We start from the raw sequence: 14,650 nt of genomic DNA, 5'->3' as shown, positions 1-14,650 counted from the left end.
ATTTTTATTTGAATGCTGAGTGATACATACTATCATTCTAACCATGATATTTAATTGAATGCTGAGTGATATATTCTATCATTCTAACCATGATATGTACTTGAATGCTGAGTGATACATTCTATCATTCTAACCATGATATTTATTTGAATGCTGAGTGATACATTCTATCATTCTAACCATGATATTTATTTGAATGCTGAATTATACATTATATCATTCTACCAATGATATCTATTTGAATGCTGAGTGATACATTCTATCATTCTAACCATGATATTTATTTCAATGCTGAGTGATACATTCTATCATTCTAACCATGATATTTATTTCAATGCTGAGTGATACATTCTATCATTCTAACCATGATATTTATTTTAATGCTGAGTGATACATTCTATCATTCTAACCATGATATTTATTTGAATGCTGAGTGATACATTCTATCATTCTAACCATGATATTTATTTGAATGCTGAGTGATACATTCTATCATTCTAACCATGTTATTTCTTTGAATGCTGAGTGATACATTCTATCATTCTAACCATGATATTTCTTTGAATGCTGAGTGATACATTCTATCATTCTAACCATGATATTTCTTTGAATGCTGAGTGATACATTCTATCATTCTAACCATGATATTTATTTGAATGCTGAGTGATACATTCTATAATTCTAACCATGATATTTCTTTGAATGCTGAGTGATACATTCTATCATTCTAACCTTGATATTTATTTGAATGCTGAGTGATACATTCTATCATTCTAACCATGATATTTATTTGAATGCTGAGTGATACATTCTATCATTCTAACCATGATTTTTATTTGAATGCTGAGTGATACATTCTTTCATTCTAACCATGATTTTTATTTGAATGCTGAGTGATACATTCTATCATTCTAACCATGATTTTTATTTGAATGCTGAGTGATACATTCTGTCATTTATAACCAGGTTTTTTATTTTAATGCTGAGTGATACATTCTGTCATTTATAACCAGGTTTTTTATTTGAATGCTGAGTGATACATTCTATAATTCTAACCAGTTTTTTATTTATTTTAATGCTGAGTGATACATTCTATCATTCTAACCAGTTTTTTATTTATTTGAATGCTGAGTGATACATTCTATCATTCTAACCATGATATTTATTTGAATGCTGAGTGATACATTCTATCATTCTAACCATGATATTTATTTGAATGCTGAGTGATACATTCTATCATTCTAACCATGATTTTTATTTGAATGCTGAGTGATACATTCTATCATTCTAACCATGATATTTATTTGAATGCTGAGTGATACATTCTATCATTCTAACCATGATATTTATTTGAATGCTGAGTGATACATTCTATCATTCTAACCATGATATTTCTTTGAATGCTGAGTGATACATTCTATCATTCTAACCATGATATTTCTTTGAATGCTGAGTGATACATTCTATCATTCTAACCATGATATTTATTTGAATGCTGAGTGATACATTCTATCATTCTAACCATGATATTTCTTTGAATGCTGAGTGATACATTCTATCATTCTAACCTTGATATTTATTTGAATGCTGAGTGATACATTCTATCATTCTAACCATGATTTTTATTTGAATGCTGAGTGATACATTCTATCATTCTAACCATGATATTTATTTGAATGCTGAGTGATACATTCTATCATTCTAACCATGATTTTTATTTGAATGCTGAGTGATACATTCTATCATTCTAACCATGATTTTTATTTGAATGCTGAGTGATACATTCTGTCATTTATAACCAGGTTTTTTATTTGAATGCTGAGTGATACATTCTGTCATTTATAACCAGGTTTTTTATTTGAATGCTGAGTGATACATTCTATAATTCTAACCAGTTTTTTATTTATTTTAATGCTGAGTGATACATTCTATCATTCTAACCAGTTTTTTATTTATTTGAATACTGAGTGATACATTCTATCATTCTAACCATGATTTTTATTTGAATGCTGAGTGATACATTCTATCATTCTAACCATGATATTTATTTCAATGCTGAGTGATACATTCTATCATTCTAACCATGATTTTTATTTGAATGCTGAGTGATACATTCTATCATTCTAACCATGATATTTGTTTGAATGCTGAGTGATACATTCTATCATTCTAACCATGATATTTATTTGAATGCTGAGTGATACATTCTATCATTCTAACCATGATTTTTATTTGAATGTTGAGTGATACATTCTATCATTCTAACCATGATATTTATTTGAATGCTGAGTGATACATTCTATCATTCTAACCATGATTTTTATTTGAATGCTGAGTGATACATTCTATCATTCTAACCATGATTTTTATTTGAATGCTGAGTGATACATTCTATCATTCTAACCATGATTTTTATTTGAATGCTGAGTGATACATTCTGTCATTTATAACCAGGTTTTTTATTTGAATGCTGAGTGATACATTCTATCATTCTAACCATGATTTTTATTTGAATGCTGAGTGATACATTCTATCATTCTAACCATGATTTTTATTTGAATGCTGAGTGATACATTCTGTCATTTATAACCAGGTTTTTTATTTGAATGCTGAGTGATACATTCTATAATTCTAACCAGTTTTTTATTTATTTTAATGCTGAGTGATACATTCTATCATTCTAACCAGTTTTTTATTTATTTTAATGCTGAGTGATACATTCTATCATTCTAACCAGTTTTTTATGTATTTGAATGCTGAGTGATACATTCTATATTGGATAAACATCTTGGTACCGTTTGTTTTCTCTCGGTGATAATGGCTGCATGCTTGCTGGGTGTCTTGACTAAAGCAGTTTTCAAAGACAATCTGTCGAACAGTTCGGATGAATTGAGTTAGAATCAGCCTGCATGCTTCTACAAACCTAGAAAACACAGTTGACCACGACCATACTTTTTTTCTTAACATTCTCAGATCCGCAGGTGCCACTCTGTCAGCAGCAGGTAAGTGTGATCCTGTAATGATTATGTACACTACACACCAGTGTTGGGCTCAGTTTAATTTCAATTCAGGCAATGCAGGAAGTAAACTGAAATTCCCATTCCAATTAAAAAATGGCTTTACATGGCTGTCATGATTTAACTGGATTTGAACCCAAATGCAGACAACTACACCGAGCCAGAGAAGGTTTAACAGGTTTATTTACAAAGTTCAATTTGTCCAGGTTTCCAATAATAGGGGAAGAGCAAGTCCAGGTTTACAGGGAGGGTAACAGATCCAGGTTCAGAGCAGGTGTGGTACCGTAATGTCCTAGTGTCCGTGGTGAGTCCAAAAGGGAGGTCCGGTAGTGGAAAGCAGGATGGTGGTGGCAGGAGTGAAGCGGAGGCAGGAGTCAGGTTCCAATAATCTGTGGCACAGGATAAAAGTAACTAGAACAGGCCAAAAATACAAAGGGCGAAAACAAGCAGGTTGAGTCAACAGCGAAACTAACATGGTCGTCTTGACTATGATCTGACGATGAGTGGCAAGTTTGACCGGGTCTTAAAGGCTGAGGTGATTATAGTGAATGAGCTGCAGCTGGAACCCTGACTCCCGCACACCAGACTTCACTCCTGCAATCAAGGACAGACAGAGGGGAGGGGGAGAGCAGAGAGAGAGCTACCTTGCAGCAGTAGGCCTAACAATGGCTACTCTATGATATGGATGGCAGGCTTTACAGGGCTACTCTGTGATATGGATGGCAGGCTTTAAAGGGCTACTCTATGATATGGATGGCAGGCTTTACAGGGCTACTCTGTGATATGGATGGCAGGCTTTACAGGGCTACTCTGTGATATGGATGGCAGGCTTTACAGGGCTACTCTGTGATATGGATGGCAGGCTTTAAAGGGCTACTCTGTGATATGGACGGCAGGCTTTACAGAGCTACTCTGTGATATGGATGGCAGGCTTTACAGGGCTACTCTATGATATGGATGGCAGGCTTTACAGGGCTACTCTGTGATATGGATGGCAGGCTTTACAGGGCTACTCTGTGATATGGATGGCAGGCTTTAAAGGGACACTGAGATATGGATGGCAGGCTTTACAGGGCTACTCTGTGATATGGATGGCAGGCTTTACAGGGCTACTCTGTGATATGGATGGCAGGCTTTAAAGGGACACTGAGATATGGATGGCAGGCTTTACAGGGCTACTCTGAGATATGGATGACAGGTTTTAACACTAGAACCGCCTGGCCTTTCAGCATGTAAGTACCCGCTAGAGAACGTTGCTGGGCGTTCTCTTTAGCATATGCATCAGATGAACATCAACCTGCAAGGTGAGCACCAACACTTGATAAATAGTGCATAAGCTATTGTAAAGGATTAATTGCATGAAGAAATATTAGTGGAAATACACTGCTCAAAGAAATAAAGGGAACACTTAAACAACACATCCTAGATCTGAATGAATGAAATAATCTTATTAAATACTTTTTTCTTTACATAGTTGAATGTGCTGACAACAAAATCACACAAAAATTATCAATAGAAATCAAATGTATCAACCCATGGAGGTCTGGATTTGGAGTCACCCTCAAAATTAAAGTGGATAACCACACTACAGGCTGATCCAACTTTGATGTAATGTCCTTAAAACAAGTCAAAATGAGGCTCAGTAGTGTGTGTGGCCTCCATGTGCCTGTATGACCTCCCTACAATGCCTGGGCATGCTCCTGATGAGGTGGCGGATGGTCTCCTGAGGGATCTCCTCCCAGACCTGGACTAAAGCATCCGCCAACTCCTGGACAGTCTGTGGTGCAACGTGACGTTGGTGGATGGAGAGAGACATGATGTCCCAGATGTGCTCAATTGGATTCAGGTCTGGGGAACGGGCGGGCCAGGCCATAGCATCAATGCCTTCCTCTTGCAGGAACTGCTGACACACTCCAGCCACATGAGGTCTAGCATTGTCTTGCATTAGGAGGAACCCAGGGCCAACCGCACCAGCATATGGTCTCACAAGGGGTCTGAGGATCTCATCTCGGTACCTAATGGCAGTCAGGCTACCTCTGGCGAGCACATGGAGGGCTGTGCGGCCCCCAAAGAAATGCCACCCCACACCATGACTGACCCACCGCCAAACCGGTCATGCTGGAGGATGTTGCAGGCAGCAGAACGTTCTCCACGGCGTCTCCAGACTCTGTCACGTCTGTCACATATGCTCAGTGTGAACCTGCTTTCATCTGTGAAGAGCACAGGGCGCCAGTGGCGAATTTGCCAATCTTGGTGTTCTCTGGCAAATGCCAAACGTCCTGCACGGTGTTGGGCTGTAAGCACAACCCCCACCTGTGGACGTCGGGCCCTCATACCACCCTCATGGAGTCTGTTTCTGACCGTTTGAGCAGACACTTGCACATTTGTGGCCTGCTGGAGGTCATTTTGCAGGGCTCTGGCAGTGCTCCTCCTGCTCCTCCTTGCACAAAGGCGGAGGTAGCGGTCCTGCTGCTGGGTTGTTGCCCTCCTACGGCCTCCTACACGTCTCCTGATGTACTGGCCTGTCTCCTGGTAGCGCCTCCATGCTCTGGACACTACGCTGACAGACACAGCAAACCTTCTTGCCACAGCTCGTATTGATGTGCCATCCTGGATGAGCTGCACTACCTGAGCCACTTGTGTGGGTTGTAGACTCCGTCTCATGCTACCACTAGAGTGAAAGCACCGCCAGCATTCAAAAGTGACCAAAACATCAGCCAGGAAGCATAGGAACTGAGAAGTGGTCTGTGGTCACCACCTGCAGAACCACTTCTTTATTGGGGGTGTCTTGCTAATTGCCTATAATTTCCACCTGTTGTCTATTCCATTTGCACAACAACATGTGAAATGTATTGTCAATCAGTGTTGCTTCCTAAGTGGACAGTTTGATTTCACAGAAGTGTGATTGACTTGGAGTTACATTGTGTTGTTTAAGTGTTCCCTTTATTTTTTTGAGCAGTGTATATCAATAAAAACAATAACAACACTAGTTATTTGTTTTAGATAGAGTCAAGGATATGTTTTATATAATTCTAGAAAAAACACGTAGGCCTATAGCCTATTTTTGTTTCCCTTGCAATAAAAACATTACGGTGTACTCCATTTGATCAACTTGATTTGTAGATTCGATTAGTAAAGAGTTATTGTAATTAATAAAGTCCAGTTACAGCTTCTTTTGACAAAGTGGGAACTAAATGATTTGCCATATTCCTAAACAAAAGCACCAGTGCATGAGCAACTGTAAAGGATGAATTGCATAAAGAAATATTATTGGAGATATATTCATGACAAGATATAAAAACAGTCATTTGTTGATTGTATCGGGCACTTTATTGTGCCCTTATACCCGTGACTTTACAGATGAATCAATCTCATCTTCTCTTGTTGCTTTGGGTTCACAGTCAGCACACAGCTTCGGGGCTTTGTGTGAGCAAGCCCCATCAACAAATCGGTTGCGCTGCACACAGATTTCACGGGCCTTGTTTCGTGTGCACCTGCCGCAGGTGTTCGCTTAATCTCTCTGAAGCGTGGCGTGGTCTCTCGGAAAAAGTCCATCCCATACCTATGAGACCAAAATGACTCCACATCCATGCTCTTTCCGCCGTGTGCCCCGCGGACATACAAGCGTCCAATAAATGCTTTGAGTTCATCCATAGACATGTCCCACGTACTGTTTCCTTTTCTGTGCGCATGAGCGACAGCACGATCTCTGATGTGCTGCAGCATCTGCATGTCACATAAACTCGTCACTCTTTTCTACCCAAACCGCGCCATCCCTCCCAGACTCCTGTCTCACCGTGGCAGTTGGGATCTCCATCTCAGTTGGCGCTGTTCTGTTTTTTTTTCTGCGGCGAGGCTCAGGCATCGGAGGCGGAGGCTCGAAGTCAACATCAGAATCAGATGAAGACTCTTCGTCAGCAACGTCGATTTCAAGCTCAATATCTGATCCTCCATCCGATTCCAACTCATCTAAATTCTGCAGCATTTGCAATGCTGTCAGTGCGTCCACTGGTTTGGTTCGGCTCGCAATTTTGAACTACACACATTGCATGTTGTACTCAGTGTCTTATTTGACTCTCTGAGGGGAAATTATATAATATTTCCTGCCTTTCATAATACAATTAGTAGACATCCCACAACGTCCACAATTATTAATCACCATTACACTATTGTTCTAAATTCTATCACCTTCTTCACCCTCCTCCACATTCAGATCAATTAAATTCAATCATCCTCTTCCCCCTCCTCATCATTCAGATCAATCAAATTCAATCATCCTCTTCCCCCTCCTCATCATTCAGATCAATCAAATTCAATCACCCTCTTCCCCCTCCTCATCATTCAGATCAATCAAATTCAATCATCCTCTTCCCCCTCCTCATCATTCAGATCAATCAAATTCAATCATCCTCTTCCCCCTCCTCATCATTCAGATCAATCAAATTCAATCATCCTCTTCCCCCTCCTCATCATTCAGATCAATCAAATTCAATCACCCTCTTCCCCCTCCTCATCATTCAGATCATTGAAGTCACATGCACCATTATCAGTTTCTATCTGCTTTCTATCGCCCGTTCATCCATTGATGACAGAATAGCATATTTTAATTTTAATTTTATTATGTTACAAGTTTTTGCTTAGTAGCCAGAGCAATGTGAGTGGTCATGAGCTGAATGCATGGACAGCACGGATATTCTTGGAAAAAGTGAAATGTGGAATTGGAGCTGCACCTCTTGAATTTGTAGAGTTATTTGACAAAGGTAAGTGTCATAGAAACTGCAGAATATGCTCTTTCTGATACTATATAGAAACCAAAAACGTTTTACCTGCATGTGACTCTGAAGGAGGATTTGATAAAGTGATGCTCCTTTCCCTGCATCTGTCAATTACAAGATGCGTCCATCTCTTCATGTACAATTGGACAACTGATAGGCTTAATGTTGTCACTCATCAGATTATTGTCAATTTAATCTTGTCTTTAGGCTAACTGTTATTATGTGTGACATTAGTTTTGGTATAGTTTAGGTGTAGTTTCGATGGGCCAGCTGTGCATGCTAACATTGTTTGTTTCCCGCTCATCAACTTGGATAGAGTCAAGCGTATGTTTAGCATTATTCTAAAGGCCTTCTGCAAAACGTAGCATTTTTCAGTTTCCCTCACAATACATTTGATTAGTAGGAGTTACAGTAAATAAAACAGTCCTGTAAAAGCTTATTTTTACAAAGTAAAACAGAAAAGAGAATGGTATCAACCCGCAAGAAGTGCGGTCAAATTATTTGCTGCTGATAAATCGGCATATTGTCACACCCTGGCTCTGGGACTCTATATGTTGAGCCAGGGTGTGTTCATTCTATGTGTTCTATTTCTATGTTGGGGGTTCTAGGTTGTGTATTTCTATGTTGGCCTGAGTGTCTCCCAATCAGAGGCAACGAGTGTCAGCTGTTGGCTGGTTGTCTCTGATTGGGAGCCATATTTATACTGTCTGTTTTCCTTTTGTGTTTGTGGGTTCTTGTTCCGTGTTCGGTCATTGTCACCGTGGACTTCACGAGTCGTTTATTGTTTTGTTGTTTCGTGTGTGCACTTTAATATAATAAAGTAACATGTTTCTTTCATCACGCTGCGCATTGGTCTACTTCTCTCCCTGACGATCGTGACAGAAGAACCCACCATAAAATGACCAAGCAGCGTGTCCAGGAGCAGGCAGACTGGACATGGGAGGAAGCGCCGGGTAAGGAGATGGAGAGGTTGGCGATGGCCCAGGTGGGCAAATCGTGGTCCTGGGAGGACATGCTCGGGGGCAAGGGACCTTGGGCTAGGATTAAGGCCCTGGCGAGAGAGGAGCAGCGGCGTCAGCAGTGCCATCGTCGGACGGACGAGAGGCAACCCCAAACATTTTTAGGGGGGGCACACGGCATGGGCGGCTGGGCAGCAGGAGGCTGCCACAGGGCGATCGGAGAGGAGGCCACCGGGTTAGGGGGCCAGAAGGCAGGTTGGCGGAGCCTGGATGGAGAGCGGAACCAACTTCCCGTACTCAGGCATGGCAGCATGGGACGGGGCAGGTTCCGCGGTATGCGGAGCGGCGTACTGTGCCACGAGTGGTCCGGCATAGTCCTGTACGTCCTGTGCGAGCACCCCGCACGTGTCGTGCGAAGGGGGTATGCAGCCAGGACGGAGTGTGCCGGCTCAACGCTCGTGGTCTCCAATGCCTCTCCGCGGTCCCGGATATCCTGCTCCAGTGTCACGTGCTGTTATGCCAGTACGGGTACACAGCCCTGTACGTCCTGTGCGGATGCCTCACACAGAGTATGTGAGGGTAGGCATTCAGCCAGGACGGGTTGTGGCCGCTCTTCACTCCAGGTCTCCTATCCGTCTCCACAGCCCGGTTCGGCCTGTCCCTGCTCCACGCACCAAGCCTACGGTGTGCGTCGCCAGCCCAGCCCGGCCTGTCCCTGCTCCACGCACCAAGCCTACGGTGTGCGTCGCCAGCCCAGCCCGGCCTGTCCCTGCTCCACGCACCAAGCCTACGGGGTGCGTCGCCAGCCCAGCCCGGCCTGTCCCTGCTCCACGCACCAAGCCTACGGGGTGCGTCGCCAGCCCGGCCTGTCCCTGCTCCACGCACCAAGTCTACGGTGCGCGTCGCCAGCCCGGCCCGGCCTGTTCCTGCCACTCGCATCAAGCCTACGGTGTGCGTCGCCAGCCCGGCCCGGCCTGTTCCTGCCACTCGCACCAAGCCTACGGTGCGCGTCGCCAGCCCGGCCCGGCCTGTTCCTGCCACTCGCACCAAGCCAGGGGTGCGAGTCGCCAGCCCGGCCCGGCCTGTTCCTGCCACTCGTACCAAGCCAGGGGTGCGAGTCGTCAGCCTGGTCCAGAACGTTCCTGCTACTCGCACCAAGCCACGGGTGCGAGTCGTCAGCCTGGTCCAGCCCGTTCCTGCTACTCGCACCGGGCCAGGGGTGCGAGTCGTCAGCCCTGTAAAGCCCGTTCGGCCCACGCACCAAGCCGGGGTGCGATCGTCAGCCCGGTCCGGCCCGTTGCTGCTCCACGCACAAGCCAGGGGTGCGAGTCGTCAGTCCGGTGAGGCCCGTTCGGCTCCACGCACCAAGCCAGGGGTGCGTATCATCAGCCCGGTCCGCCCGTTGCTGCTCCACGCACCAAGCCAGGGGTGCGCATCGTCAGCCCGGTCGGTCCGTTCCGGCCTCACGCACCAAGCCAGGGGTGCGCGTCGTCAGTCGGCACAACCCGTGCCTGGGTCATCGGTGCCAAATCAGGTACCGCTCAACTGCTCCACAACGGAGCTGAAGCTAGCCGTTCCTGCTACGTTCAGGTCAGCTCCTGCCAGCGGGCCAGACCGGACCAGGGGCGCTATGGGGGGGATTATTGGAGGGTGGTGGGCAAGGCCGGAGCCAGAACCGCCGCCGAGGAGGTATGCCCACCCAGCCCTCCCTGTTTTGCTCTTATTGAGGCGCGGTCGCAGTCCGCGCCTTTAGGGGGGGGTACTGTCACACCCTGGCTCTGGGACTCTATATGTTGAGCCAGGGTGTGTTCATTCTATGTGTTCTATTTCTATGTTGGGGGTTCTAGGTTGTGTATTTCTATGTTGGCCTGAGTGACTCCCAATCAGAGGCAACGAGTGTCAGCTGTTGGCTGGTTGTCTCTGATTGGGAGCCATATTTATACTGTCTGTTTTCCTTTTGTGTTTGTGGGTTCTTGTTCCGTGTTCGGTCATTGTCACCGTGGACTTCACGAGTCGTTTATTGTTTTGTTGTTTCGTGTGTGCACTTTAATATAATAAAGTAACATGTTCATTCATCACGCTGCGCATTGGTCTACTTCTCTCCCTGACGATCGTGACACATATCACAAACTCATCATTACAGTATTGTCTCTCTAAATTAAATCAACCTCTTCACCCTCCTTATCATTCAGTTAGGCCTAATTTAAATTCATTTGTGAAGTAAGGTGCACAATTATCACCCATTCATCCATTTGTCATTCAGTGAGGAGAGAGAGACTAATTAGCACCTGGCTGGGTACCAACGTCCTACAGCACATTGTCTTGGCAGTTTAAGTTGGGAAAAGGTGTGAAAAAAATAGGTAAAAAGGCTCTAAATACTTTTCTGTTTATGATTTTAAAATTCTGACAAATGAGCAGTGTAAAATACAAACACTTAGGAAAAATCAGGGCAGGAGCACGACATAGCTTGATTTACAAAATCAAACGTCAGTGGCCTATGGCGGTTCTAGTGTTAAAGGACCAATCTGTGATATGGATGGCAGGCTTTAAAGGGCCACTCCGTGATATGTATGGCAGGTTTTAAAGGACCACTCTGTGATATGGATGGCAGGCTTTAAAGGGTCACTGTGATATGTATTGATTTATTTAATGCTCGGTGCTCACTCCCTTAATGGTTAGATACTGTATCATTAACTTAAATGATCAAAGGTGGCTGTAAATATCACAGCGTCTTCTGTCGCTCAATTGGTGGAGCATGGAGCTTTCAATGCCAGTATCGTGGGTTTGATTCCCACTGTGTTCACCCACACGTAAAATGTTTGCAACATGAATGTAAGTTGCTGTGGATAAAGGAGTCTGCTAGAAATTAAATAAGACCGGCCTTTGATCTGACATCTGAAGATGATTTGTCAGAAGAATTCAGAGAGGAATTTGGGGAGGTTGTGAGGTTGTGAGGTTAGACTAGAGAGCTAATCTGGGTTTAGGGAAAATAACACACACAGAGAGAGAGAGGGAGGGAGGGAGAGAGAGAGGGAGAGAGAGAGGGATGGAGGGAGAGATGGAGGGAGAGAGAGAGAGAGAGGGAGAGAGGGAGAGAGAGAGAGGGAGAGAGGGAGAGATGGAGGGAGAGAGAGAGAGGGAGAGGGAGGGAGGGAGAGAGAGAGAGAGGAGAGAGAGAGAGGGAGAGATGGAGGGAGAGAGGGAGAGATGGAGGGAGAGATGGAGGGAGAGAGAGAGAGAGAGAGAATCTAAACAGACCTTAGGGATGAAATCGAAAAAAAATAATGTTTAAGTTCCAGTGAAATATGATCATGTCTGAAGTGGGTTTGTGATCAGTGGCTTTTCTAAAGGATGCACCTTTGGTGGTTTTGGTTTTTCTACCATGTTCCGAACGAGACTCTTTAGGAAACTAAAAGCCACATTTCTCAGAATTACAGAGATGGAAGACAGACTTGTGGAGAAGGCATGGGGTCATCTGAAGGACTAGAGAGAGGGGGGATAATAATATCCAGTAATATCGCAGAGATTAATCATCGTAGATATACTTCCATATCAGTGATATTACATGCATGCACACATGTACACCCGCACACACACACATGCACACTTCAATGATGCTTCAATATCAGTGAGACTGATAAACACACGTCCACGTGGACTGTGCATTTTATCTACAGATGTATAGTTCATTCATCATGAAACAAATAGAATCCATAGAATAATGCATAGAAAATATAGATGTCTTTACCTCGGGGACAGTGGTTAGTTGATCAACAGTCCACTGCTAATTGTATGATTCATTTCCATATGACTCTCAGTCAATGGCTTCTCCACCCCCCCCAACACGTGGTCCTATATAAATACATGCATAAACACACAACCATCTCATGCACATACACACCCACCTTTCCATGTCTATAAGAGGTATTCTGACCACAATGGGACTTCCTGGTGAAATGAATAAAAGGTCAAATGAACACACTCACTCCCCTCCTCGGGCACGTCAAACCTTTAGAAAGACCAACAGCCTTGGCCCTGTATGGACTCAACAGCGTAGTTCAGATGTGCAGCGTCCTCTCGAGCCAGCGTTATATAAATACATCTGAAAGTACACATCAACCGTACAGCGGTGTAAATCACGGGAAGAGAAATTGGAAAATATATTAATCTGGTAATATGAAAATGCCAGACACTCTCCACATCTCAGCTAAGCAGATAGTGACTTCTGCGTCACAAACGGCACACTATTCCCTACATAGTGCGCTAATTGTGACTACGGCCCCTTAGTGCCCTGTTCAAAATTAGTGCACCATGTAGGGATTAGTGCGCCGTTTGGAAAGCAGGTAATGAGTGCCAGCTCCTCCAGGGCCACTTCTGCTCTGACATTTCAGGCAATCTAAACAGAGTGGAGCTAAATATGTTTTCCTCAGTAGTGGTGTGAAGGATAGGGGCTGTGTGTACGTGGGGGGCGGGGGGGGTGAAGGATGGAGAGTAGAGGGGAGTGTGATCAAGAGATGACTGAGGGGTGGAGGAAGGATGGGAGGGACAGAGAGGAGGGGAGGAGGAAGAGGAGGACAGAACATGAGTTACTGAAGGATGGAGAGGTTGAAGGATGCATCGAAGAGGTGTAGAAGATTGGATTGTCTCTTCAGAACCTGTAGGAAACCATGACCGTGTATAGAGTCTACATGCATAGCCTATCATTCTGACAATGACGACACAATTAAACCCACCTGGGGCATAGTCAGGCAGATATAGAGATGTCAGACCTGTCTTTATCTCACCTTGTCATTACAGTTACCTCGTCCCAAAATGGCACTACTTTCTACCAGGGCTCATAGCACAATAGGGTGCCATTTGGGACGCAACCCATGGTACCTCAATGCTCGGTGCAGGGCTACTGTGCTGTAGAGGAAGTCAATGTGAACCCAGTGGGCTTTCTCTAAGTGTGCCGTTGTATTGACAGGAAACGACTGTATTATGATTGGTCCCTCGATGTGGTTCACACAACATCTGTGTATTTAAGGAATTCCCTTCCCTCACCAGTCTTTGAGCTCTGGGCAGATGGGGGAGAGAGAGAGAGAGACAGAGACAGAGACAGAGACAGAGACAGAGACAGAGAGAGAGAGAGAGAGAGAGAGAGAGAGACGACTGACTAAATGACAATGGACACAGAGGAGTGATGTGCTAACTGTTGTCATCTGCTGTGGTTCTCCCTCAGTCCCTCTCTCCCACAGATACATCATCGACAGAGTCAACAGCCTGTAATGTTGGGGAGTCCAAACCCCAACAGAGGGATGTTCGCTGGCAGATGCTCGGGGAAGAACAGAGAGAAGGAGAGATTTTCCTTCATAAAAAGAGGATAGACAGATGTTAGCATATTAATGAGGATAGAGGAGAGAGAGAGAGAGAGAGAGAGAGAGAGAGAGAGAGAGGATCTGGTGCTTCTGTCCCCAACTGTTACGAACCCCGTGGCTTTAAACGTCTAGGGTGGATGGACAAGAGACCCGTAACATAAAAATAAACTGACAACCATAAGCTACCGTCAAACATAAAAGGTTTATTTTTGAACACACGGTAAAGGTTTGGGAAAAAGGGCTGAGCAGGACCCAAGAAATGAAACAATAGTGTAAAAAAAACTAAACTGATCTTGCCTGCCTCAAGAACCGCTAAGCTACTGCTAATCATACAAAAATTACAGTGGGTGGTCCGCTCAGGTCTAACTAGTGTTTTTAGACAATTTTCTTCCTACAGGTAACGTATGCCCAAGGGCAACTTGCTTAAATCCCCCTTTCCCCAGAAACACACAACAAAGTTACCAGCAAATGAGTGAGTACACAAAACACAGGACACCACAGTATCCATACTCACATACGGAAAATAGTCTCTCTCTACAAAC

This window comes from Coregonus clupeaformis, chromosome 21 (genome assembly GCF_020615455.1).
Source record: "Coregonus clupeaformis isolate EN_2021a chromosome 21, ASM2061545v1, whole genome shotgun sequence".
NCBI classification, from domain to species: Eukaryota; Metazoa; Chordata; class Actinopteri; order Salmoniformes; family Salmonidae; genus Coregonus; species Coregonus clupeaformis.
Note: the sequence above shows the minus strand (reverse complement) of the source record.